Source organism: Bombina bombina, chromosome 5 (genome assembly GCF_027579735.1).
Source record: "Bombina bombina isolate aBomBom1 chromosome 5, aBomBom1.pri, whole genome shotgun sequence".
NCBI classification, from domain to species: domain Eukaryota; kingdom Metazoa; phylum Chordata; class Amphibia; order Anura; family Bombinatoridae; genus Bombina; species Bombina bombina.
The window spans coordinates 1,135,636,276-1,135,662,987 of NC_069503.1; the positions used below are offsets into that span (position 1 = coordinate 1,135,636,276).

General features: G+C 43.2%; 1 protein-coding gene across 1 annotated transcript in view; it reads left to right on the forward strand.

Moving 5' to 3' along the window:
- The window catches only part of LOC128661186 (1-phosphatidylinositol 4,5-bisphosphate phosphodiesterase gamma-1-like), a 370,915-nt gene that overhangs the window by 2,118 nt on the left and 342,085 nt on the right, over positions 1–26,712 (forward strand).

The following is a 26,712-nucleotide window of genomic DNA, read 5'->3' on the forward strand; positions in this document are numbered from 1 at the left end:
GCACAGGGCACTCACAGCATATGTGAGTATGCTGCTGAGACACAGTAATAACTTTTACTAGAAGCAGTTTAGCTATTGGAAGTATATTGGATAAAAGGATTCTATTTAATATGTATATGCACCCATGCACATTTCAGATTTTACCTTTCTATCCCTTTAAACCCTATTATCCCTTATTCATACTTATTCTTATACTCGGTAGATGAAAAGACACGCAAACAAGGGTCTGCCTGCAAAGTTATACAATAATAATAGGGCTTTATTCATGGCCCCATAACAAGCAATGTAGCTTGTTGGTTTTCTGTTGAAGGTGGCAACATACAGCAGTACTGTGTGCTTGGGTCCTGACACATTCTGGTAACAGGAAACACACAGAGGTCTGTAACACATCTCAGAACAATGAGCTGGCAGCCAGGGGGCTAAAATTAATAACATAACTATACTGTATTTAACCTAATGACGGTAACATGCGGGGTCTATACTTGTGAAACATTCTTACACCAGCAGGCAGACAACAGGTGGCACTGCACACTGTACCCTCTGCAAGGTGTCACTGCACACTGTACCCTCAGCAAGGTGTCACTGCACACTGTACCCTCAGCAAGGTGTCACTGCACACTGCACCCTCAGCAAGGTGTCACTGCACACTGTACCCTCAGCAAGGTGGCACTGCACACTGTACCCTCAGCAAGGTGGCACTGCACACTGTACCCTCAGCAAGGTGTCACTGCACACTGTACCCTCAGCAAGGTGGCACTGCACACTGCACCCTCAGCAAGGTGTCACTGCACACTGTACCCTCAGCAAGGTGGCACTGCACACTGTACCCTCTCATGGTGGCACTGCACACTGTACCCTCTGCAAGGTGGCACTGCACACTGTACCCTCAGCATGGTGGCACTGCACACTGTACCCTCAGCAAGGTGTCACTGCACACTGTACCCTCTCATGGTGGCACTGCACTGCACACTGTACCCTCAGCAAGGTGTCACTGCACACTGTACCCTCTCATGGTGGCACTGCGCACTGTACCCTCTGCAAGGTGGCACTGCACACTGTACCCTCAGCATGGTGGCACTGCACACTGTACCCTCTCATGGTGGCACTGCACACTGTACCCTCTGCAAGGTGGCACTGCACACTGTACCCTCAGCATGGTGGCGCTGCACACTGTACCCTCAGCATGGTGGCACTGCACACTGTACCCTCTCATGGTGGCACTGCACACTGTACCCTCTGCAAGGTGTCACTGCACACTGAACCCTCATCAAGGTGTCACTGCACACTGCACCCTCAGCAAGGTGTCACTGCACACTGTACCCTCTCATGGTGGCACTGCACACTGTACCCTCTGCAAGGTGTCACTGCACACTGTACCCTCAGCAAGGTGGCACTGCACACTGTACCCTCTCATGGTGACACTGCACACTGTACCCTCTGCAAGGTGTCACTGCACACTGTACCCTCTCATGGTAGCACTGCACACTGTACCCTCAGCAAGGTGGCACTGCACACTGTGCCCTCAGCAAGGTGGCACTGCACACTGTACCCTCTCATGGTGACACTGCACACTGTACCCTCTGCAAGGTGGCACTGCACACTGTACCCTCAGCAAGGTGGCACTGCACACTGTACCCTCTCATGTTGGCACTGCACACTGTACCCTCAGCAAGGTGTCACAGCACTGCACACTGTATGCTCTTATGGTGACACAGCACTGCACACTGTACCCTCTCATGGTGACACAGCACTGCACACTGTACCCTCTCATGGTGGCACAACACTGCACACTGTACCCTCTCATGGTGGCACGGCACTGCACACTGTACCCTCTCATGGTGACACAGCACTGCACACTGTACCCTCTCATGGTGGCACGGCACTGCACACTGTACCCTCTCATGGTGACACAGCACTGCACACTGTACCCTCTCATGGTGGCACGGCACTGCACACTGTACCCTCTCATGGTGACACAGCACTGCACACTGTACCCTCTCATGGTGGCACGGCACTTCACACTGTACCCTCTCCTGGTGGCACAGCACTGCACACTGTACCCTCTCATGGTGGCACTGCACATTGTACCCTCAGCAAGGTGTCACAGCACTGCACCCTGTATGATCTCATGGTGGCACATCACTACACACAGTACACCCTCTCATAGTGACACAGCACTGAACCCTTTACCCTCTGTATGGTGGCACTGCACCCTGTACCCTCTCATGGTGGCACGGCACTGCACACTGTACCCTCTCATGGTGGCACTGCACACTGTACCCTCTCATGGTGGCACTGCACCCTGTACCCTCTCATGGTGGCACTGCACGCTGTATCCGCTCATGGTGGCACTGCACCCTGTACCCTCTCATGGTGGCACTGCACACTGTACCCTCTCATGGTGACACAGCACTGCACCCTTTATCCTCTGTATGGTGGCACTGCACCCTGTACCCTCTCATGGTGGCACATCACTACACACTGTACCCTCTCATAGTGACACAGCACTGCACCCTTTATCCTCTGTATGGTGGCACTGCACCCTGTACCCTCTGCATGGTGGCACTGCACTGCACCCTGTACCCTCTCATGGTGGCACATCACTACACACTGTACCCTCTCATAGTGACACAGCACTGCACACTGTATCCTCAGCAAGGTGGCACTGCACACTGTACCCTCTCATGGCGACACTGCACACTGTACCCTCTGCAAGGTGGCACTGCACACTGTACCCTCTCATGGTGGCACTGCACACTGTACCCTCTCATGGTAGCACTACACACTGTACCCTCAGCAAGGTGTCACAGCACTGCACACTGTACCCTCTCATGGTGACACAGCACTGCACACTGTACCCTCTCATGGTAGCACTGCACACTGTACCCTCAGCAAGGTGGCACTGCACACTGTACCATCTCATGTTGGCACTGCACACTGTACCCTCAGCAAGGTGTCACAGCACTGCACACTGTACCCTCTCATGGTGACACAGCACTGCACACTGTACCCTCTCATGGTGGCACGGCACTGCACACTGTACCCTCTCATGGTGACACAGCACTGCACACTGTACCCTCTCATGGTGGCACTGCACTGCACACTGTACCCTCTCATGGTGACACAGCACTGCACACTGTACCCTCTCATGGTGGCACGGCACTGCACACTGTACCTTCTCATGGTGGCACAGCACTGCACACTGTACCCTCTCATGGTGGCACTGCACATTGTATCCTCTCATGGTGGCACTGCACATTGTACCCTCAGCAAGGTGTCACAGCACTGCACCCTGTATGATCTCATGGTGGCACATCACTACACACAGTACACCCTCTCATAGTGACACAGCACTGAACCCTTTACCCTCTGTATGGTGGCACTGCACCCTGTACCCTCTCATGATGGCACGGCACTGCACACTGTACCCTCTCATGGTGGCACTGCACCCTGTACCCTCTCATGGTGACACAGCACTGCACACTGTACCCTCTCATGGTGGCACAACACTGCACACCGTACCCTCTCATGGTGGCACGGCACTGCACACTGTACCCTCTCATGGTGACACAGCACTGCACACTGTACCCTCTCATGGTGGCACGGCACTGCACACTGTACCCTCTCATGGTGACACAGCACTGCACACTGCACATGTCACAGCACTGCACACTGTATGCTCTTATGGTGACACAGCACTGCACACTGTACCCTCTCATGGTGACACAGCACTGCACACTGTACCCTCTCATGGTGGCACAGCACTGCACACTGTACCCTCTGTACACTGCACATGTCACAGCACTGCACACTGTATGCTCTTATGGTGACACAGCACTGCACACTGTACCCTCTCATGGTGACACAGCACTGCACACTGTACCCTCTCATGGTGGCACGGCACTTCACACTGTACCCTCTCATGGTGGCACAGCACTGCACACTGTACCCTCTCATGGTGGCACTGCACATTGTACCCTCAGCAAGGTGTCACAGCACTGCACCCTGTATGATCTCATGGTGGCACATCACTACACACAGTACACCCTCTCATAGTGACACAGCACTGAACCCTTTACCCTCTGTATGGTGGCACTGCACCCTGTACCCTCTCATGGTGACACGGCACTGCACACTGTACCCTCTCATGGTGGCACTGCACCCTGTACCCTCTCATGGTGGCACTGCACGCTGTATCCTCTCATGGTGGCACTGCACCCTGTACCCTCTCATGGTGGCACTGCACACTGTACCCTCTCATGGTGACACAGCACTGCACCCTTTATCCTCTGTATGGTGGCACTGCACCCTGTACCCTCTCATGGTGGCACATCACTACACACTGTACCCTCTCATAGTGACACAGCACTGCACCCTTTATCCTCTGTATGGTGGCACTGCACCCTGTACCCTCTGCATGGTGGCACTGCACTGCACCCTGTACCCTCTCATGGTGGCACATCACTACACACTGTACCCTCTCATAGTGACACAGCACTGCACACTGTACCCTCAGCAAGGTGGCACTGCACACTGTACCCTCTCATGGCGACACTGCACACTGTACCCTCTGCAAGGTGGCACTGCACACTGTACCCTCTCATGGTGGCACTGCACACTGTACCCTCTCATGGTAGCACTGCACACTGTACCCTCAGCAAGGTGTCACAGCACTGCACACTGTACCCTCTCATGGTGACACAGCACTGCACACTGTACCCTCTCATGGTGACACAGCACTGCACACTGTACCCTCTCATGGTAGCACTGCACACTGTACCCTCAGCAAGGTGGCACTGCACACTGTACCCTCTCATGTTGGCACTGCACACTGTACCCTCAGCAAGGTGTCACAGCACTGCACACTGTACCCTCTCATGGTGGCACAGCACTGCACACTGTACCCTCTCATGGTGACACAGCACTGCACACTGTACCCTCTCATGGTGGCACGGCACTGCACACTGTACCCTCTCATGGTGACACAGCACTGCACACTGTACCCTCTCATGGTGGCACTGCACTGCACACTGTACCCTCTCATGGTGACACAGCACTGCACACTGTACCCTCTCATGGTGGCACGGCACTGCACACTGTACCCTCTCATGGTGGCACAGCACTGCACACTGTACCCTCTCATGGTGGCACTGCACATTATACCCTCTCATGGTTGCACTGCACATTGTACCCTCAGCAAGGTGTCACAGCACTGCACCCTGTATGATCTCATGGTGGCACATCACTACACACAGTACACCCTCTCATAGTGACACAGCACTGAACCCTTTACCCTCTGTATGGTGGCACTGCACCCTGTACCCTCTCATGATGGCACGGCACTGCACACTGTACCCTCTCATGGTGGCACTGCACCCTGTACCCTCTCATGGTGGCACTGCACGCTGTATCCTCTCATGGTGGCACTGCACCCTGTACTCTCTCATGGTGGCACGGCACTCTGCACACTGTACCCTCTCATGGTGGCACATCACTACACACTGTACCCTCTCATAGTGACACAGCACTGCACCCTTTATCCTCTGTATGGTGGCATGGCACTGCACCCTGTACCCTCTGCATGGTGGCATGGCACTGCACCCTTTAACCTCTGTATGGTGGCACTGCACCCTGTACCCTCTGCATGGTGGCATGGCACTGCACCCTGTACCCTCTGCATGGTGGCATGGCACTGCACCCTTTAACCTCTGTATGGTGGCACTGCACCCTGTACCCTCTGCATGGTGGCACTGCACTGCACCCTGTACCCTCTCATGGTGGCATGGCACTGCACCCTTTATCCTCTGTATGGTGGCATGGCACTGCACCCTGTACCCTCTGCATGGTGGCATGGCACTGCACCCTTTAACCTCTGTATGGTGGCACTGCACCCTGTACCCTCTGCATGGTGGCACTGCACTAAACCCTGTACCCTCTCATGGTGGCACATCACTACACACTCTACCCTCTCATAGTGACACAGCACTGCACCCTTTATCCTCTGTATGGTGGCACTGCACCCTGTACCCTCTGCATGATGGCATGGCACTGCACCCTGTACCCTCTGCATGGTGGCATGGCACTGCACCCTGTACCCTCTGCATGGTGGTATGGCACTGCAACCTTTAACCTCTGTATGGTGGCACTGCACCCTGTACCCTCTGCATGGTGGCATGGCACTGCACCCTGTACCCTCTGCATGGTGGCATGGCACTGCACCCTTTAACCTCTGTATGGTGGCACTGCACCCTGTACCCTCTGCATGGGTGGCAAACCTTTTATGAGAGTGTTTGCCCAGACTATAATCTTTCAGAAGACTTCTCTCCTTCCTATGGTACTGTTATTGTAAACTTAAAGGGACAATAATGAAACATTGAAATCAGTTTAAACATATGAACAATTAAAGCTTAACTGCTGCTACAGATTATAGATTCATAAGAAAATATTTTATCAACAAAGTGAACAAAGCAGCACAGTGGCCGCAAAGTATGAGTGTCACCTTCAACACCCACTGCTGCCCTAGGGTCTAATTCTCTGTGACCTATACAAGCCTAGTGCCACCCCTGGGTACAGTGATACTGCTTGAGCCTATTTCTGTATCCCGTTTTGTCTGTACAGTTAACCCTTTTGTGGCACGTAGAGCAAGTTATTTGCTGGCAATTCCAACTTAACACAAATAAGGGAACTGGGCTCCTCTGTATTATTGGTTGAAAATTCCCCCTCTGAACCACCCTTTTTTCATTGATCTACTTTTTCTGTAAATCAGACAGAACAATTTACTTCTATTATAAAATTTGCTTCATTCCCATGATGTCCTGTGTTGAAGAGATACCAAGGTAGCATCTGGAGCTCTACATGACAGGAAATGCTGCTGCCATCTACTTCTCTTGCAAATGGATAACTTTCTTGCAAAACTACTGCCATATAGTGTCCCAGAAAACTAAGCTTACGTCCATGCTCTTCAACAAAATATAACAAGAAAACAAAGACACATTAATAATACTTTAGGAAGTTGTTTAAAATTGCATGCTCTATCTGAATCATGAAAAAATTGGGTTTCATATCCCTTTAAAGCTAGAGTTAGGATTTGACAGAGGTTGAGAGATATAGTTAAGGTTAAAGTTGGGGGTGAGGGTTATGGGGTAAGAGTTAAGCTTAGGTCGAGGGCTATGTTTAGTAGTATAGTTAGGCTGAGGGCTATGTTTAGGAGTATAGTTAGGCTGATGGTTATGGTTAGGAGTATTGTTAGGCTCATAGTTATGGTTAGGAGTATAGTTAGGCTGAGGACTATGGTTAGTGCTAAAGTTAGGGTTAGACTTAGGATGAGGACTATAGTTAAGGCTAGAGTTAGGGCAAGAGCTATGGTTAGGACTAGGGTTATGGTGAGGACTATGGTTAGGGCTATAGTTAAGGCTAGAGTAAAGGTTAAACTGAGGATGAAGGCTATTAGGGTAAGAGTGATAGATAGGTCTAGAGTTAGAGTGAGGGCTATGGTTAGTACTAGAGTTAGGGTTAGACTGAGGGTGAGGGCTATATTTCAGGCTACAGTTAAAGTAAGGGTTATGGTTGGGGCTATGGTTAAGGCTAGAGTTAGGATTTGACTGAGGGTGAGTTCTATAGTTAAGGCTAAAGTTAGGATGAGGGTTATGGTTAATATGGCTATAGTTAAAGCTAAAGTTAGGGCTAGAGTTAAGGTCAGGGCTATGGATAGGACTAGAGATAGGGTATGGTGAGGGCTATAGTTGTGGTTAGACTTAGGGTGAGGGCTATGGATTATGCTACATTGAGGCTATGGTTGAGTATAGAGTTTGAGTTAGACAAAGGGGAAGGACTAGTGGAAGTGCTATGGTAAAGGCTAAAGTTAGGGTTAGGGAGAGGGCTATGGTTAAGGCTAGAGTTTGGGTGAGGGCTAGAGTTAGGTTTAGGTTGAGAACTCTGGTTGAGGCTAGAGTTAGGGTTAGACTTAGGTTGAGGGCTATGGTTAACGGTAGAGTAAGGGTTAGGTTGAGAGCTATGGTTAGGTTTAGATCTACGGTTAGACTTAGGTAGAGGGCTATGGTTAAGGCTAAAGTGAAGGTTAGGTTCAGGGTTATGGTTAGAGCTAGAGGTAGGTTGAGGGCTATTTTTAAGGTTAGACTTAGGGTGAGGGCTAGGGTTAAGGCTAGAGTTAGGGTTAGGTTGAGGGCTATGGTTAGGGATGGAGTTATGTTGATGGCTATGGCTAAGGCTACAGTTAGGGTTAGATTGAGGGCTATACATAAGGTAGGTTGAGGGCAAGACTTAGGGTTAGACTTAGGTTCAGGGCTATGGTTAAGGCTGCAGTTATGGTTAGGGTGAGGGCTATGGTTAATGCTTGATTTAGGGGTAAGATGAGGGTTATGGTAAGGCTAGAGTTAGGGTGAGGGCTATGGTTAGGGCTAGAGTTAGACTTAGGTTGAGGGCTATGGTTAGGACCAGAGTTATGGTTAGGTTGAGGGCAATGGTTAAGGCTAGAGTTAAGGGTTAGGTTGTGGACAATGGTTAAGGTTAGGTTGAGGGCCATGGTTAAGGCTAGAGTTAGGGTTATGTTGAGGGCAATGGTTAAGGCTAGCGTTAGGGTTAGGTTGAGAGCAATGGGTAAGGCTAGGGTTAGGGCTATGGTTAAGGCTATTATTAGGGGGAGGATTATGGTTAGGGCTAGGGACAGGGTTAGGTTGAGGGCTATGGTTAAGGTTGAAGTTAGGGATAGTTTGAGGACTAGGGTTAAGGTTGGAGTTAGGGTTAGGTTGAGGCTATGGTTAAAGGGACAGTCTGCACCAACATTTTTATTGTTTAAAAAGATAGATAATCCCTTTATTTACCATTCCCCAGTTTTCCATAACCAACACTGTTATATTTATATACTTTTTACCTCTGTGATTACCTTGTATCTAAATCTCTGCAGGCTGCCCCCTTATCTCAGTTCTTTTGACAGACTTGCATTTTAGCCAATCAGTGAGTGAGCAAAATGTTATCTATATGACACACATGAACTAGCACTGTCTAGCTGTGAAAACTATCAAAATGCCTTGAGATAAGAGGCAGCCTTCAAGAGCTTAAAAATTAGCATATGAACCTACCTAGAGTTAGCTTTCAACAAATAATACATAAAGAACAAAGCAAATTTGATGATAAAAGTAAATTGGAAAGTTGTTTAAAATTACATGCCCTATCTAAATCATAATAGGTAAATTTTGACTAGACTGTCCTTTTAAGGTTAGAGTTAGGTAACGGTTGAGGGCTATGCTTAAAGGGACAGTCAACACCAGAATTTTTGTTGTTTAAAAAGATAGATAATCCCTTTATTACCCATTCCCCAGTTTTGCAAAACCAACATTGTTATATTAATACACTTTTTATTTCTGTGACTAACTTGTATCTAAGCATCTTCTGACCGCCCCTAATCACATGACTTTTAGTTATTATCTATTGACTTGCATTTTAGCCAATTAGTGCAGTGTCTGCCACTAGCCACGAGCGTGATCACAATGCTATCTATATGGCCTACATGAGCTAGCTCTCCCCTGCTGTGAAAAGTAAATAAAATAGAGGCAGTCTTCAAGGGCTTAGAAATTATCATATGAGCCTTCCTAGGTTTGCTTTCAACTAGAATACCAAGAGAACAAAGCAAAATTGTTGATAAAAGTAAATTGGAAAGTTGTTTAAAATTACATGCCCTATTTGAAAAAATAAAGTTTTTTTGGACTTGACTGTCCCTTTAAGGTTGGAGTTAGGTGTAGGTTGAGGGCTGGGGTTTAGGTCTATTGTTAGGGTTAGACTTAATTGCAGACTCAATCTCATTCATGTTTGATGCTTGTGTCCTTTTAATTTAACAGTATATACAATTTACATTTACAAACTGTGGTACAAATACATAAGCAAATGACTCATGTCAACTTGCTTCCTCGCTCGTTCCTTGAAACGTAGCACCTTTGAATGAGAGCATAGTAAGGTAAGCCCAGGAGCGTGTACGTGTCTTGCGCACTATTTAACCAGTTGCCATATAAAGCGCAAGTATCTTTTCATGGAAAGGAACTACCTTTCAGTCTGTCTGAATCATAAGATTTATTTTGACTTTTATATCCCTTTAAAGGGACAGTAAACATTATCATGAAGAACCCCTTCCTCAAAAGACTAACCCCTGATATCTTTAACAGGTAGTGGGGGCCGCGTTGTAAAGGGCTATGTAGGTCAGAATCTTGAATTTAATTCTGCTGTGAATGGGGAGCCAGTGAAGGGACTCACAGAGAGGGGCAGCAGTGGTGGGAAATGTGGATTAGCCTGGCAGAGGCATTTAGGATGGATTGAAGGGAGGAGAGGCGGGAGAGAGCGAGGCCAGTTAGCAGGTTATTGCAGAAGTTAAGTTGTGAAATTACCAGGGAGTTGATTAGTTGCTTAGTGGTGTGAGGGCTCAGAAATGGGCGAATTTTGGAGCTATTGTGTAGGTGATTGCGGCAGGATGAAGAGACTAAGGACAGAGGGAGAGAGAGCTGGGGTGGAGAGGTATACCTGATTATGCCCTTGTACCCCCTTTGCCAGACTGTGGAAATTTACATCATCATCATTAGTTCTATTGGGTTCCATTATGACTTGAAAAGGTGTCCCATACCTCCAGTAAGATCCTCTGAGCTAAAGCATAATAAATATACCATCCTCTCTACCTACATTTGCATAGGATTTCACGGCAACTGTACACTGCTGCTGTAGCTCCATGTGATTGCCATTGTATATTCTGCTGTTAAAGGGACACTGTACCCAAATTTTTCCTTTCATGATTCAGATAGAGCATGACATTTTAAGCAACTTTCTAATTTACTCCTATTATCAAATTTTCTTCATTCTCTTGGTATCTTTATTTGAAATGCAAGAAAGTAAGTTTAGATGCCGGCCCATTTTTGGTGATCAACCTGGGTTGTTCTTGCTGATTGGTGGATAAACTCATCCACCAATAAAAAAGTGCTGTCCAGAGTTCTGAATAAAAAAAAAGCTTAGATGTCTTCTTTTTAAAATAAAGATAGCAAGAGAACGAAGAAAATTTGATAATAGGAATAAATTAGAAAGTGGCTTAAAATTGCATGCTCTATCTGAATCACGAAAGAAAAAATTTGGGTTCAGTGTCCCTTTAAAAATAAAATACAGCATTTTATTAAAAACTTATTTTTAAACAAATAACTTCTGTGCTACTCTAGATGATGAAACAGCTGGTGAGCCAATTAGCAGCAGGCATACGTGCATATGCCGCAATCACTGGTTGTATGCTCATCTGGAGCAGAATGGACATTTTCCAGGAGTACATCTTTGCATGTTTAACCCTTTTGAAGGAGGTAAACTTATAGTGAAAGACGGGAATGTAACAAAAATAAATAAAATGCATTAAAGAAATATTAGATGACTTTACTGTCCCTTTTAACCATACGCCGTCCTCCATTGCTTTCCCATCATAGTTCCGTTTAGATTCTTCCCAGTTGTGGTTACATTATCAATGGTTAGAATATTCTAAACATATTTTGTGCCCTGAAGATGGGCGCTCCCGTTAGTCTTTTAGCTTGCCCCACACAAAAATAAGACCAGCTTGGTGTTCTTGTCCATTGTGTGCATAAGGGAAGCGTATTAATTGCTAGGCAGGTGTTTCCTGTTTTTGGCATACATAAAAGTGTCTGGACTTTAAAGGGACACTAAACCCAAATTTTACTTTTATAATTCAGAAAGAGCATGCAATTTTAAGCAACTTTCTAATTTACTCCTATTATCAATTTTTCTTCGTTCTCTTGCTATCATTATTTGAAAAAGAAGGCATCTAAGCTTTTTTTTGGTTTCAGTACTCTGGACAACAGTTTTTTATTGGTGGATGAATTTATCCACCAATCAGCAAGAACAACCCAGGTTGTTCACCAAAAATGGGCCGGCATCTAAAGTTACATTCTTGCATTTCAAATAAAGATACCAAGAGAATGAAGAAAATTTGACAATAGGAGTAAATTAGAAAGTTACTTAAAATGCAATGCTCTATCTGAATCACGAAAGAAAAAATTTGGGTTCAGTGTCCCTTTAAGTAAAATTCGTGCTGTGACACTGAGAGGTAACGTGAGATTGTAACTGCGATTATGTTCCTGTGCAACTTGACGTGGGTTCATAAAGGGACACTGAGCCTAATTTTTTTCTTCCATGGTTCAGAAAGAGCAGCAATTTTAAACATCTTTCTAATTTACTCCTATTATCATTTTTTTCTTCATTCTCTTGCTATCTTTATTTGAACATGCAGGAAAGTAAGCTTAGAAGCCGGCTGGATAGAGCTTGCTGATTGGTTTACTACATTTAGCCACCAATCAGTAAGCGCTACTCAGGTGCTGAACCAAAAATGGGCCGGCTCTTAAGCTTTACATTTCTGCTTTTTCAAATAAAGATAGCATGATAATGAAGAAAAATTAATAATAGGAGTAAATTAGAAAGTTGCTTAAAATTGCGGCTCTGTCTGAATCCTGAAAGAAAAAATGTGGGTTTAGTGTCCCTTTAATGGGAACAAGGAGAGGCTGGACAAGACTATATGGATTAGTGATATCTGTGTGTATTGAATTTGCACATTTCCGTGTGTGTCTGTAAATTGTGTGTGTGTTTATGTATATATGTGTTTGTTAGTGCATGTATGTGTGTGTTAAGGTATGTTTTTATGTGTGTGTATATGCGTGTGAATATGTGTATGCATGTGTGTGGGTGTGTATGTGTGTGTGTATGTGTATGAACGTGTGTATGCATGTGTGTGGGTGTGTATGTGTGTGTGTATGTGTATGAACGTGTGTATGCATGTGTGTGGGTGTGTATGTGTGTGTGTATGTGTATGTGTATGAAAGTGTGTATGCATGTGTGTGGGTGTGTATGTGTGTGTGTATGTGTATGAACGTGTGTATGCATGTGTGTGGGTGTGTATGTGTGTGTGTATGTGTATGAAAGTGTGTATGTGTTTATGTGTGTGTATATGTGTGTGAATATGTGTATGAACGTGTGTATGCATGTGTGTGGGTGTGTATGTGTGTGTGTGTATGTGTATGAAAGTGTGTATGCATGTGTGTGGGTGTGTGTGTGTATGTGTATGAACGTGTGTATGCATGTGTGTGGGTGTGTATGTGTGTGTGTATGTGTATGAAAGTGTGTATGCATGTGTGTGGGTGTGTGTGTGTATGTGTATGAACGTGTGTATGCATGTGTGTGGGTGTGTATGTGTGTGTGTATGTGTATGAAAGTGTGTATGCATGTGTGTGGGTGTGTATGTGTTTATGTGTGTGTATATGTGTGTGAATATGTGTATGAACGTGTGTATGCATGTGTGTGGGTGTGTATGTGTTTATGTGTGTGTATATGTGTGTGAATATGTGTATGAACGTGTGTATGCATGTGTGTGGGTGTGTATGTGTTTATGTGTGTGTATATGTGTGTGAATATGTGTATGAATGTGTGTATGCATGTGTGTGGGTGTGTATGTGTTTATGTGTGTGTATATGCGTGTGAATATGTGTATGAACGTGTGTATGCATGTGTGTGGGTGTGTATGTGTTTATGTGTGTGTATATGTGAATATGTGTATGAACGTGTGTATGCATGTGTGTGGGTGTGTATGTGTGTGTATATGCGTGTGAATATGTGTATGAACGTGTGTATGCATGTGTGTGGGTGTGTATGTGTGTGTATATGCGTGTGAATATGTGTATGAACGTGTGTATGCATGTGTGTGGGTGTGTATGTGTTTATGTGTGTGTATATGTGAATATGTGTATGAACGTGTGTATGCATGTGTGTGGGTGTGTATGTGTGTGTATATGCGTGTGAATATGTGTATGAACGTGTGTATGCATGTGTGTGGGTGTGTATGTGTTTATGTTTATGTGTGTGAATATGTGTATGAAAGTGTGTATGCATGTGTGGGGTTGTGTATGTGTTTATGTGTATGTGTGTGTGTATTTGTGTGAATATGTGTATGAACGTGTGTATGCATGTGTGTGGGTGTGTATGTGCTTGTGTGTGAGTATATGCGTGTGAATATGTGTATGAAAGTGTGTATGCATGTGTGTGGGTGTGTATGTGTATTCGTGTGAATATGTGTATGAACGTGTGTGTGTATGTGTTTATGTTTATGTGTGTGAATATGTGTATGAAAGTGTGTATGCATGTGTGGGGTTGTGTATGTGTTTATGTGTATGTGTGTGTGTATTCGTGTGAATATGTGTATGAACGTGTGTATGCATGTGTGTGGGTGTGTATGTGTTTATGTGTATGTGTGTGAATATGTGTATGAAAGTGTGTATGCATGTGTGGGGTTGTGTATGTGTTTATGTGTATGTGTGTGTGTATTCGTGTGAATATGTGTATGAACGTGTGTATGCATGTGTGTTGGTGTGTATGTGTTTGTGTGTGAGTATATGCGTGTGAATATGTGTATGAAAGTGTGTATGCATGTGTGTGGGTGTGTATGTGTATGTGTGTGTGTGTATGCGTGTGAATATGTGTATGAAAGTGTGTATGCATGTGTGTGGGTGTGTATGTGTGTGTGTATTCGTGTGAATATGTGTATGAACGTGTGTATGCATGTGTGTTGGTGTGTATGTGTTTGTGTGTATGTGTGTGTGTGTATGCGTATGAAAGTGTGTATGCATGTGTGGGGTTGTGTATGTGTTTATGTGTGTGTGTATATGTGTGTATGCATGTGTGTTGGTATGTATGTGTTTATGTGTGTGTATATGCATGTGAATATGTGTATGAACGTGTGTATGCATATGTGTATGTGTTCATGTGCATGTGTGTGTATATGCGAGTGAATATGTGTATGAACGTGTGTATGCATGTGTGTGGGTGTGTATGTGTTTATGTGTGTGAATATGTGTATGAAAGTGTGTATGCATGTGTGTTGGTGTGTATGTGTTTATGTGTGTGTATATGCGTGTGAATATATGTATGAACGTGTGTATGCATGTGTGTGGGTGTGTATGTGTTTATGTGTATGTGTGTGTGTATGCGTATGAAAGTGTGTATGCATGTGTGGGGTTGTGTATGTGTTTATGTGTGTGTGTGTATGCGTGTGAATATGTGTATGAAAGTGTGTATGCATGTGTGTGGGGGGGTGTATGTGTGTGTGTGTATGCGTGTGAATATGTGTATGAACGTGTGTATGCATGTGTGTGGGTGTGTATGTGTTTATGTGTGTGTATATGCGTGTGAATATGTGTATGAACGTGTGTATGCATGTGTGTTGGTGTGTATGAGTTTATGTGTGTGTATATGCGTGTGAATATGTGTATGAACGTGTGTATGAATGTGTGTTGCTGTGTATGTGTTTATGTGTGTGTATATGCGTGTGAATATGTGTATGAAAGTGTGTATGCATGTGTGTTGGTGTGTATGTGTTTATGTGTGTGTATATGAGTGTGAATATGTGTATGAAAGTGTGTATGCATGTGTGTGGGTGTGTATGTGTTTATGTGTATGTGTGTGTGTATGTGTGTGAATATGTGTATGAATGTGTGTATGCATGTGTGTTGGTGTGTATGTGTTTATGTGTGTGTATATGCGTGTGAATATGTGTATGAAAGTGTGTATGCATGTGTGTGGGTGTGTATGTGTTTATGTTTATGTGTATGCGTGTGAATATGTGTATGAAAGTGTGTATGCATGTGTGTGGGTGTGTATGTGTTTACTGTATGTGTATGTGTTGGTGTGTATGTGTTTATATGTGTGTGTGTATGCGTGTGAATATGTGTATGAGCACGTGTATGCATGTGTGTGGGTGTGTATATGTGTGTGAATATGTGTATGAGCGCGTGCATGCATGTGTGTGGGTGTGTATGTGTTTATGTATGCGTGTGAATATGTGTATGAGCGCGTATATGTATGTGTATGTGTGTGTGTGTGTGTGTATGTGTGTGAATATGTGTATGAGCATGTGTATGCATGTGTGTGGGTGTGTATGTGTTTATGTGTATGTGTGTGTGTATGCATGTGAATATGTGTATGAGCGCGTATATGTATGTGTATATGTGTGTGTATGCGTGTGAATATGTGTATGAGCGCGTGTATGTATGTGTATGTGTTTGCGTGTGAATATGTGTATGAGCGCGTGTATGCATGTGTGTGGGTGTGTATGTGTATGTGTGTATGTGTGTATGCGTGTGAATTTGAGTATGAGCTTGTGTATGCATGTGTGTGGGTGTGTATGTGTATTTGTATGCATGTGAATATGTGTATGAGCGCGTGTATGCATGTGTGTGGGTGTGTATGTGTGTGTGTATGCGTGTGAATATGTGTATGAGCGCGTGTATGCATGTGTGTGGGTGTGTATATGTGTGTGAAAATGTGTATGAGCGCGTGTATGCATGTGTGTGGGTGTGTATATGTTTATGTGTGTGTGTATGCATGTGTGTGGGTGTGTATATGTGTGTGCGTATGCATGTGTTTATGTGTGTGTGTATGCATGTGACTGTGTATGAGCGCGTGTATGCATGTGTGTGGGTGTGTTTATGTGTGTGTGTATGCGTGTGAATATGTGTATGAGCGCGTGTGGGTGTGTATATGTGTGTGTGTATGCATGTGTGTGGGTGTGTATGTGTTTATGTGTATGTGTATGCGTGTGAATATGTGTATGAGCGGGTGTATGCATGTGTGTGGGTGTATATGTGTGTGAATATGTGTATGCATGTGTGTGGGTGTATATGCGTGTGAATATGTGTATGAGCACGTGTATGCATGTGTGTGGGTGTGTATATGTGTGTGTGTATACATGTGTGTGGGTGTGTATATGTGTGTGTGTATGCATGTGTGTGGGTGTGTATGAGCAGGTGTATGCATGTGTGTGGGTGTGTATGAGCAGGTGTATGCATGTGTGTGGCTGTGTATATGTGTGTGGGTGTGTATATGTGTATGAGCAGGTGTATGCATGTGTGTGGGTGTGTATGAGCAGGTGTATGCATGTGTGTGGGTGTGTATGAGCAGGTGTATGCATGTGTGTGGCTGTGTATATGTGTGTGGGTGTGTATATGTGTGTGTATGCATGTGTGTGGGTGTGTATGAGCAGGTGTATGCATGTGTGTGGCTGTGTATATGTGTGTGGGTGTGTATATGTGTGTGTATGCATGTGTGTGGGTGTGTATGAGCAGGTGTATGCATGTGTGTGGGTGTGTATATGTGTGTTTATATATTCACAGCGGGAACCACACATTCAGACATCATCAATTCATCTTTTCTGCACCCTTCATTCTGCTTTCCATCATTTATTTTTTTAATATCTTTTCAAATGGGGCAGTGCAGCCAATCGGAAGCTGTACCAGTCGCTACTTATAGAAAATAAGTTATGTGCCACCACTGGCTTCACTCAGCATTTAGTCTAAGCAGTGATGGGTTCAGATCGGAGGTGTAGGGAACACACATCTTCCACTTTAGAGACATAAAAGGCTATTTTCAGTTATGTGCATTACCGTATGTGTACACAATACACTTATCAGTATTATACAAACAACAACTTGTTATATGACTTGACAATGTTTATTTAGCAATAAAACTAAACTGTAACACAATAAAAAAATCCCATTGTGAGCGCATAGGGAGACTCTAAGCTCTTGTCCAGCTGGTACTGAAACTAGGAGGTGGGGGTTAACAGCAATTTTAAACACTGATTGTAATCTCATTTTGTATGGCTGCTCCCCAAGAAAGGACCCTTTCCCCACTCCACTCCTTTCTTGTGAAAGAACTCACAGCCCACTTTACTCCTTCCCTGTGAAACAACCCTCTGCCAGCTTGACTCCTTCCCCTAGTAAGGCCTTCTCCCAACTTGACTCCTCCTTCTGGGAAGGACCTTCGGCCAACTTAACTAGTCTCCTGGGAAGGGCCTTATGCCAACTGGACTCCTCCCTTACTAAAATGTTTCCATTGCTCTCTTTCAATATTGGCCTTTGAGTAAACCGTAATTAGACAACAAAAGATAATAAGGTCTGCTTTCCCTGCTAGCTCAAACCATTTCACTGGGTTGTGGTTTCAATTAGCAGTAACACTTTTTCATATACAAAATTATACCTAAAAGTGCAATTTCCCATACACTTTAGACTCTGCAGCTGGTATAGCAAGTCATTGTAAACACATTAAGGAGAACCAGTTTGTCTCTTTATTGCTGGGAGCATTTGGTATTTAAGTGAGCAAACAATTCCTTGTAAAGGAGCAGAACAAAGTTCTTGGGGACAAAAGTTTGTTTGTAAGGTAGATATTAAGGGCATTAGTGCCACATGCAGATATTTGAGAGCTATGGTGTGTCCCTATAATATATTGACCTTCACTGTTAGAATTGGAAGTACAGTGCAATGTTATATTCCAAGCAGCCATTGGCTGCACACTCTAGTTATAACTGTCCCTAATTGGCCACGGAAGAGAAGGCAACTTAAGTTATAACATGGCAGCTCACATTGTTTTATAGACACTAAAACTTTTTATTATTTCAACAGCTAATGAAACTTTAAAAAATACATCTAAATGTTATTCTCAGACTAATCTTTTCTTTGTCTGCATCATTTTATCTAGCGTTAATTTAATGTTTAATGTCCCTTTAATACCATCCCCTCCCCCAACTGTCCCATTTTAAAGATGCAAGTATTCCAAAATCCAAACCTTTTCCGGTCCCAAATAGTTTGGATAAAGAGTTTTCTACCTGTAGTTTATGCATAGAACATTATTTGCTATAAACCAGCCTTGTCTTACTGCAACTGCTTTATACGGACATAAAAGGGAAACTCAAATGAGTGTATTACACATTTGACAAAAAAGAAAAGTGTAATACTTTTTTATTTACAAAAATACTTTTGACAAAAGTTGTCTTTTTCTATAATAATAGTTCTTGTGCACGTGACCCCCTAGCAGGCGCAGGTACGTAATGTGCATGCTCATTTGTCAGGAGCAAGTATTACTGTTTACCTATGTATGCCAGGGACCTGCAGGAACAGGGAATGCTATCACAGTATGTGCAATAACATCTCACAAGCATTTTAAGAGGCAAAAATGTATTGCAAAAATGATTTTAATCTCAACTGTGTTGCACTGTCATGTGTGTCATCTTGGAGTTTTATGTCCCTTTAAGTGCTCGGATACCTTGACTCAGTAATAACATTTTGCCAGTGTTTTTTTTTATTATTCTATTGTATGTTTGAGGTTTAGTAAAGGCTGCAGTTTAAAAATCAATAATGTCTTCTCTGTGAATAGCCTGTATCTAAGTAGGGCAAAGGGAACAAACAAACACAGGAGATACATGTCAGGGCTTGTGTCAGAACAAGAGGGCATGCTCTGCCTTCTATATATAGCAGATAGATAACGGTTGTGATCTACTAGTAAATCTCTATGAGTAGCAGAGCATGCCACAAATTTGTGCTTCTTGTGTCCGGCACTCATCATGTGGCCTCAACTCAAAAACAAAAGTGTGAATGCACATCAGAAAATAGTGCTGGCTTACCGCTGACCCCTTAGTGTGAAAACGACAGCAGATGCACGGGTATATGTGCTGACAATAAGGGGTTAATCATCCACTTGTGTCTTGTTCTTTACAAAATGATGCACTATGAATTGTTGCACTCCACTTGTAATCTAGACCTTTGAGTCCATGTCCCTTTATAATAATAAACCAAATAGAGCTTTTTAGTTTTAAACAAGACCGTCCCTTTAGTTCAGTGCAGGTGTGAAAAGCTGAAACTTTTGTACCAGAATTTCATTTCTACCCCTTGTCTCCCAGCCCAGGGATTCTGCCTCAGTTTGCTGCACTTGAAATCCTAGAGAAAATTCATGTAACAGTTATGCTACAAATATTCACATACACTAACAGTTATGTTACAAATATTCACATACACTAAAAGTTATGCTACAAATATTCACATACACTAACAGTTATGCTACAGATATTCACATACACTAACAGTTATGTTACAAATATTCACATACACTAAAAGTTATGCTACAAATATTCACATACACTAACAGTTATGCTACAGATATTCACATACAATAACAGTTATGTTACAAATATTCACATACACTAACAGTTATGTTACAAATATTCACATACACTAAAAGTTATGCTACAAATATTCACATACACTAACAGTTATGCTACAGATATTCACATACACTAACAGTTATGTTACAAATATTCACATACACTAAAAGTTATGCTACAAATATTCACATACACTAACAGTTATGCTACAAATATTCACATACACTAACAATTATGCTACAGATATTCACATACACTAACAGTTATGTTACAAATATTCACATACACTAAAAGTTATGCTACAAATATTCACATACACTAACAGTTATGCTACAGATATTCACATACACTAACAGTTATGTTACAAATATTCACATACACTAACAGTTATGCTACAAATATTCACATACACTAACAGTTATGCTACAGATATTCACATACACTAACAGTTATGCTACAAATATTCACATACACTAAAAGTTATGCTACAAATATTCACATACACTAACAGTTATGCTACAGATATTCACATACACTAACAGTTATGTTACAAATATTCACATACACTAACAGTTATGCTACAAATATTCACATACACTAAAAGTTATGCTACAAATATTCACATACACTAACAGTTATGCTACAGATATTCACATACACTAAAAGTTATGCTACAAATATTCACATACACTAACAGTTATGCTACAGATATTCACATACACTAACAGTTATGTTACAAATATTCACATACACTAACAGTTATGCTACAAATATTCACATACACTAACAGTTATGCTACAGATATTCACATACACTAACAGTTATGCTACAGATATTCACATACACTAAAAGTTATGCTACAAATATTCACATACACTAACAGTTATGCTACAGATATTCACATACACTAACAGTTATGTTACAAATATTCACATACACTAACAGTTATGCTACAAATATTCACATACACTAACAGTTATGCTACAGATATTCACATACACTAACAGTTATGCTACAGATATTCACATACACTAACAGTTATGCTACAAATATTCACATACACTAACAGTTATGCTACAGATATTCACATACACTAAAAGTTATGCTACAAATATTCACATACACTAACAGTTATGCTACAAATATTCACATACACTAACAGTTATGCTACAGATATTCACATACACTAAAAGTTATGCTACAAATATTCACATACACTAACAGTTATGCTACAAATATTCATATACACTAACAGTTATGCTACAGATATTCACATACACTAACAGTTATGTTACAAATATTCACATACACTAACAGTTATGCTACAAATATTCACATACACTAACAGTTATGCAACAAATATTCCTTTTATGTCTTAACAAATAATTTCCTGAGTTGTACAGATTATGTGTCACGTCCCTTTAATTCCACTTGTTTTTAATTCCTATGAGCTGGGAGGGACAGGAAGAAGTGGGAGAAAAAGAGAGTTTTCTTTATTTTGGCAAAAATACCTGATGTCTCCCAGGGATATGATAAGGAGAACACATAGTACTGTGTACAGCTCAGCTGGCTTCTTGCGCGTGAAATAGCAACAGAAACACAAAGGCCTAGATTCATTAACAACCTAAAACTTCCCCAGTAAGAAACAAAACAAATCTTGTACAATGGAACTGATTCATTAAGACATAAGGGTTTTATTCAGCTGTATAATAGTATATGTCACAAACACTAACTGACACTTACCTCTCCTAGAGCACTCTCAGCTCTCAGGCTCAGTCAGCTGTATAATAGTATATGTCACATACACAGAGACACTTACCTCTCCTACAGCACTCTCATGTCTCAGGCTCAGTAAGCTGTATAATAGTATATGTCACATACACTGAGACACTTACCTCTCCTACAGCACTCTCATGTCTCAGGCTCAGTCAGCTGTATAATAGTATATGTCACATACACTGAGACACTTACCTCTCCTACAGCACTCTCATGTCTCAGGCTCAGTCAGCTGTATAATAGTATATGTCACATACACAGAGACACTTACCTCTCCTACAGCACTCTCATGTCTCAGGCTCAGTCAGCTGTATAATAGTATATGTCACATACACTGAGACACTTACCTCTCCTACAGCACTCTCTCAGACTCAGTCAGCTGTATAATAGTATATGTCACATACACAGAGACACTTACCTCTCCTACAGCACTCTCATGTCTCAGGCTCAGTCAGCTGTATAATAGTATATGTCACATACAGTGAGACACTTACCTCTCCTACAGCACTCTCATGTCTCAGGCTCAGTCAGCTGTATAATAGTATATGTCACATACAGTGAGACACTTACCTCTCCTACAGCACTCTCATGTCTCAGGCTCAGTCAGCTGTATAATAGTATATGTCACATACACTGAGACTTACCTCTCCTACAGCACTCTCATGTCTCAGGCTCAGTCAGCTGTATAATAGTATATGTCACATACACAGAGACACTTACCTCTCCTACAGCACTCTCATATCTCAGGCTCAGTCAGCTGTATAATAGTATATGTCACATACACTGAGGCACTTACCTCTCCTACAGCACTCTCATATCTCAGGCTCAGTCAGCTGTATAATAGTATATGTCACATACACTGAGACACTTACCTCTCCTACAGCACTCTCTCAGACTCAGTCAGCTGTATAATAGTATATGTCACATACACAGAGACACTTACCTCTCCTACAGCACTCTCATATCTCAGGCTCAGTCAGCTGTATAATAGTACATGTCACATACACTGAGACACTTACCTCTCCTACAGCACTCTCTCAGACTCAGTCAGCTGTATAATAGTATATGTCACATACACAGAGACACTTACCTCTCCTACAGCACTCTCTCAGACTCAGTCAGCTGTATAATAGTATATGTCACATATACTGAGACACTTACCTCTCCTACAGCACTCTCATGTCTCAGACTCAGTCAGCTGTATAATAGTATATGTCACATACACTGAGACACTTACCTCTCCTACAGCACTCTCATGTCACAGGCTCAGTCAGCTGTATAATAGTATATGTCACATACACTGAGACACTTACCTCTCCTACAGCACTCTCATGTCTCAGGCTCAGTCAGCTGTATAATAGTATATGTCACATACAGTGAGACACTTACCTCTCCTACAGCACTCTCATGTCTCAGGCTCAGTCAGCTGTATAATAGTATATGTCACATACAGTGAGACACTTACCTCTCCTACAGCACTCTCATGTCTCAGGCTCAGTCAGCTGTATAATAGTATATGTCACATACAGTGAGACACTTACCTCTCCTACATCACTCTCATGTCTCAGGCTCAGTCAGCTGTATAATAGTATATGTCACATACAGTGAGACACTTACCTCTCCTACAGCACTCTCATGTATCAGGCTCAGTCAGCTGTATAATAGTATATGTCACATACACAGAGACACTTACCTCTCCTACAGCACTCTCATGTCTCAGGCTCAGTCAGCTGTATAATAGTATATGTCACATACACTGAGACACTTACCTCTCCTATAGCACTCTCATGTCTCAGGCTCAGTCAGCTGTATAATAGTATATGTCACATACACTGAGGCACTTACCTCTCCTACAGCACTCTCATGTCTCAGGCTCAGTCAGCTGTATAATAGTATATGTCACATACACTGAGACACTTACCTCTCCTACAGCACTCTCATGTCTCAGGCTCAGTCAGCTGTATAATAGTATATGTCACATACAGTGAGACACTTACCTCTCCTACAGCACTCTCAGCTCTCAGGCTCAGTCAGCTGTATAATAGTATATGTCACATACACTGAGGCACTTACCTCTCCTACAGCACTCTCAGCTCTCAGGCTCAGTCAGCTGTATAATAGTATATGTCACATACAGTGAGACACTTACCTCTCCTACAGCACTCTCAGCTCTCAGGCTCAGTCAGCTGTATAATAGTATATGTCACATACAGTTAGACACTTACCTCTCCTACAGCACTCTCATGTCTCAGGCTCAGTCAGCTGTATAATAGTATATGTCACATACACTGAGACACTTACCTCTCCTACAGCACTCTCATGTCTCAGGCTCAGTCAGCTGTATAATAGTAAATGTCACATACACAGACACTTACCTCTCCTACAGCACTATCATGTCTCAGGCTCAGTCAGCTGTATAATAGTATATGTCACATACAGTGAGACACTTACCTCTCCTACAGCACTCTAATGTCTCAGGCTCAGTCAGCTGTATAATAGTATATGTCACATACAGTGAGACACTTACCTCTCCTACAGCACTCTCATGTCTCAGGCTCAGTCAGCTGTATAATAGTATATGTCACATACAGTGAGACACTTACCTCTCCTACAGCACTCTCATGTCTCAGGCTCAGTCAGCTGTATAATAGTATATGTCACATACACTGAGACACTTACCTCTCCTACAGCACTCTCATGTCTCAGGCTCAGTCAGCTGTATAATAGTATATGTCACATACACTGAGACACTTACCTCTCCTACAGCACTCTCAGGCTCAGTCAGCTGTATAATAGTATATGTCACATACAGTGAGACACTTACCTCTCCTACAGCACTCTCAGTCACAGGCTCAGTCAGCTGTATAATAGTATATGTCACATACACTGAGACACTTACCTCTCCTACAGCACTCTCATATCTCAGGCTCAGTCAGCTGTATAATAGTATATGTCACATACACTGAGACACTTACCTCTCCTACAGCACTCTCATGTCTCAGGCTCAGTCAGCTGTATAATAGTATATGTCACATACACTGAGGCACTTACCTCTCCTACAGCACTCTCAGCTCTCAGGCTCAGTCAGCTGTATAATAGTATATGTCACATACAGTGAGACACTTACCTCTCCTACAGCACTCTCAGCTCTCAGTCCGCTGTATAATAGTATATGTCACATACACAGAGACACTTACCTCTCCTACAGCACTCTCAGCTCTCAGGCTCAGTCAGCTGTATAATAGTATATGTCACATGCACAGAGACACTTACCTCTCCTACAGCACTCTCATGTCTCAGGCTCAGTCAGCTGTATAATAGTATATGTCACATACAGTGAGACACTTACCTCTCCTACAGCACTCTCATGTCTCAGGCTCAGTCAGCTGTATAATAGTATATGTCACATACACTGAGACACTTACCTCTCCTACAGCACTCTCATGTCTCAGGCTCAGTCAGCTGTATAATAGTATATGTCACATACAGTGAGACACTTACCTCTCCTACAGCACTCTCATGTCTCAGGCTCAGTCAGCTGTATAATAGTATATGTCACATACACTGAGACACTTACCTCTCCTACAGCACTCTCATGTCTCAGGCTCAGTCAGCTGTATAATAGTATATGTCACATACACTGAGACACTTACCTCTCCTACATCACTCTCATGTCTCAGGCTCAGTCAGCTGTATAATAGTATATGTCACATACACTGAGACACTTACCTCTCCAACAGCACTCTCCTGTCTCAGGCTCAGTCAGCTGTATAATAGTATATGTCACATACACTGAGACACTTACCTCTCCTACAGCACTCTCAGGCTCAGTCAGCTGTATAATAGTATATGTCACATACAGTGAGACACTTACCTCTCCTACAGCACTCTCAGTCACAGGCTCAGTCAGCTGTATAATAGTATATGTCACATACAGTGAGACACTTACCTCTCCTACAGCACTCTCATGTCTCAGGCTCAGTCAGCTGTATAATAGTATATGTCACATACAGTGAGACACTTACCTCTCCTACAGCACTCTCATGTCTCAGGCTCAGTCAGCTGTATAATAGTATATGTCACATACACTGAGACACTTACCTCTCCTACAGCACTCTCATGTCTCAGGCTCAGTCAGCTGTATAATAGTATATGTCACATACACTGAGACACTTACCTCTCCTACATCACTCTCATGTCTCAGGCTCAGTCAGCTGTATAATAGTATATGTCACATACACTGAGACACTTACCTCTCCAACAGCACTCTCCTGTCTCAGGCTCAGTCAGCTGTATAATAGTATATGTCACATACACTGAGACACTTACCTCTCCTACAGCACTCTCAGCTCTCAGGCTCAGTCAGCTGTATAATAGTATATGTCACATACACTGAGACACTTACCTCTCCTACAGCACTCTCATGTCTCAGGCTCAGTCAGCTGTATAATAGTATATGTCACATACACTGAGACACTTACCTCTCCTACAGCACTCTCATGTCTCAGGCTCAGTCAGCTGTATAATAGTATATGTCACATACACTGAGACACTTACCTCTCCTACAGCACTCTCATGTCTCAGGCTCAGTCAGCTGTATAATAGTATATGTCACATACACAGAGACACTTACCTCTCCTACAGCACTCTCATGTCTCAGGCTCAGTCAGCTGTATAATAGTATATGTCACATACACTGAGGCACTTACCTCTCCTACAGCACTCTCATGTCTCAGGCTCAGTCAGCTGTATAATAGTATATGTCACATACACTGAGACACTTACCTCTCCTACAGCACTCTCAGCTCTCAGGCTCAGTCAGCTGTATAATAGTATATGTCACATACACTGAGACACTTACCTCTCCTACAGCACTCTCATGTCTCAGGCTCAGTCAGCTGTATAATAGT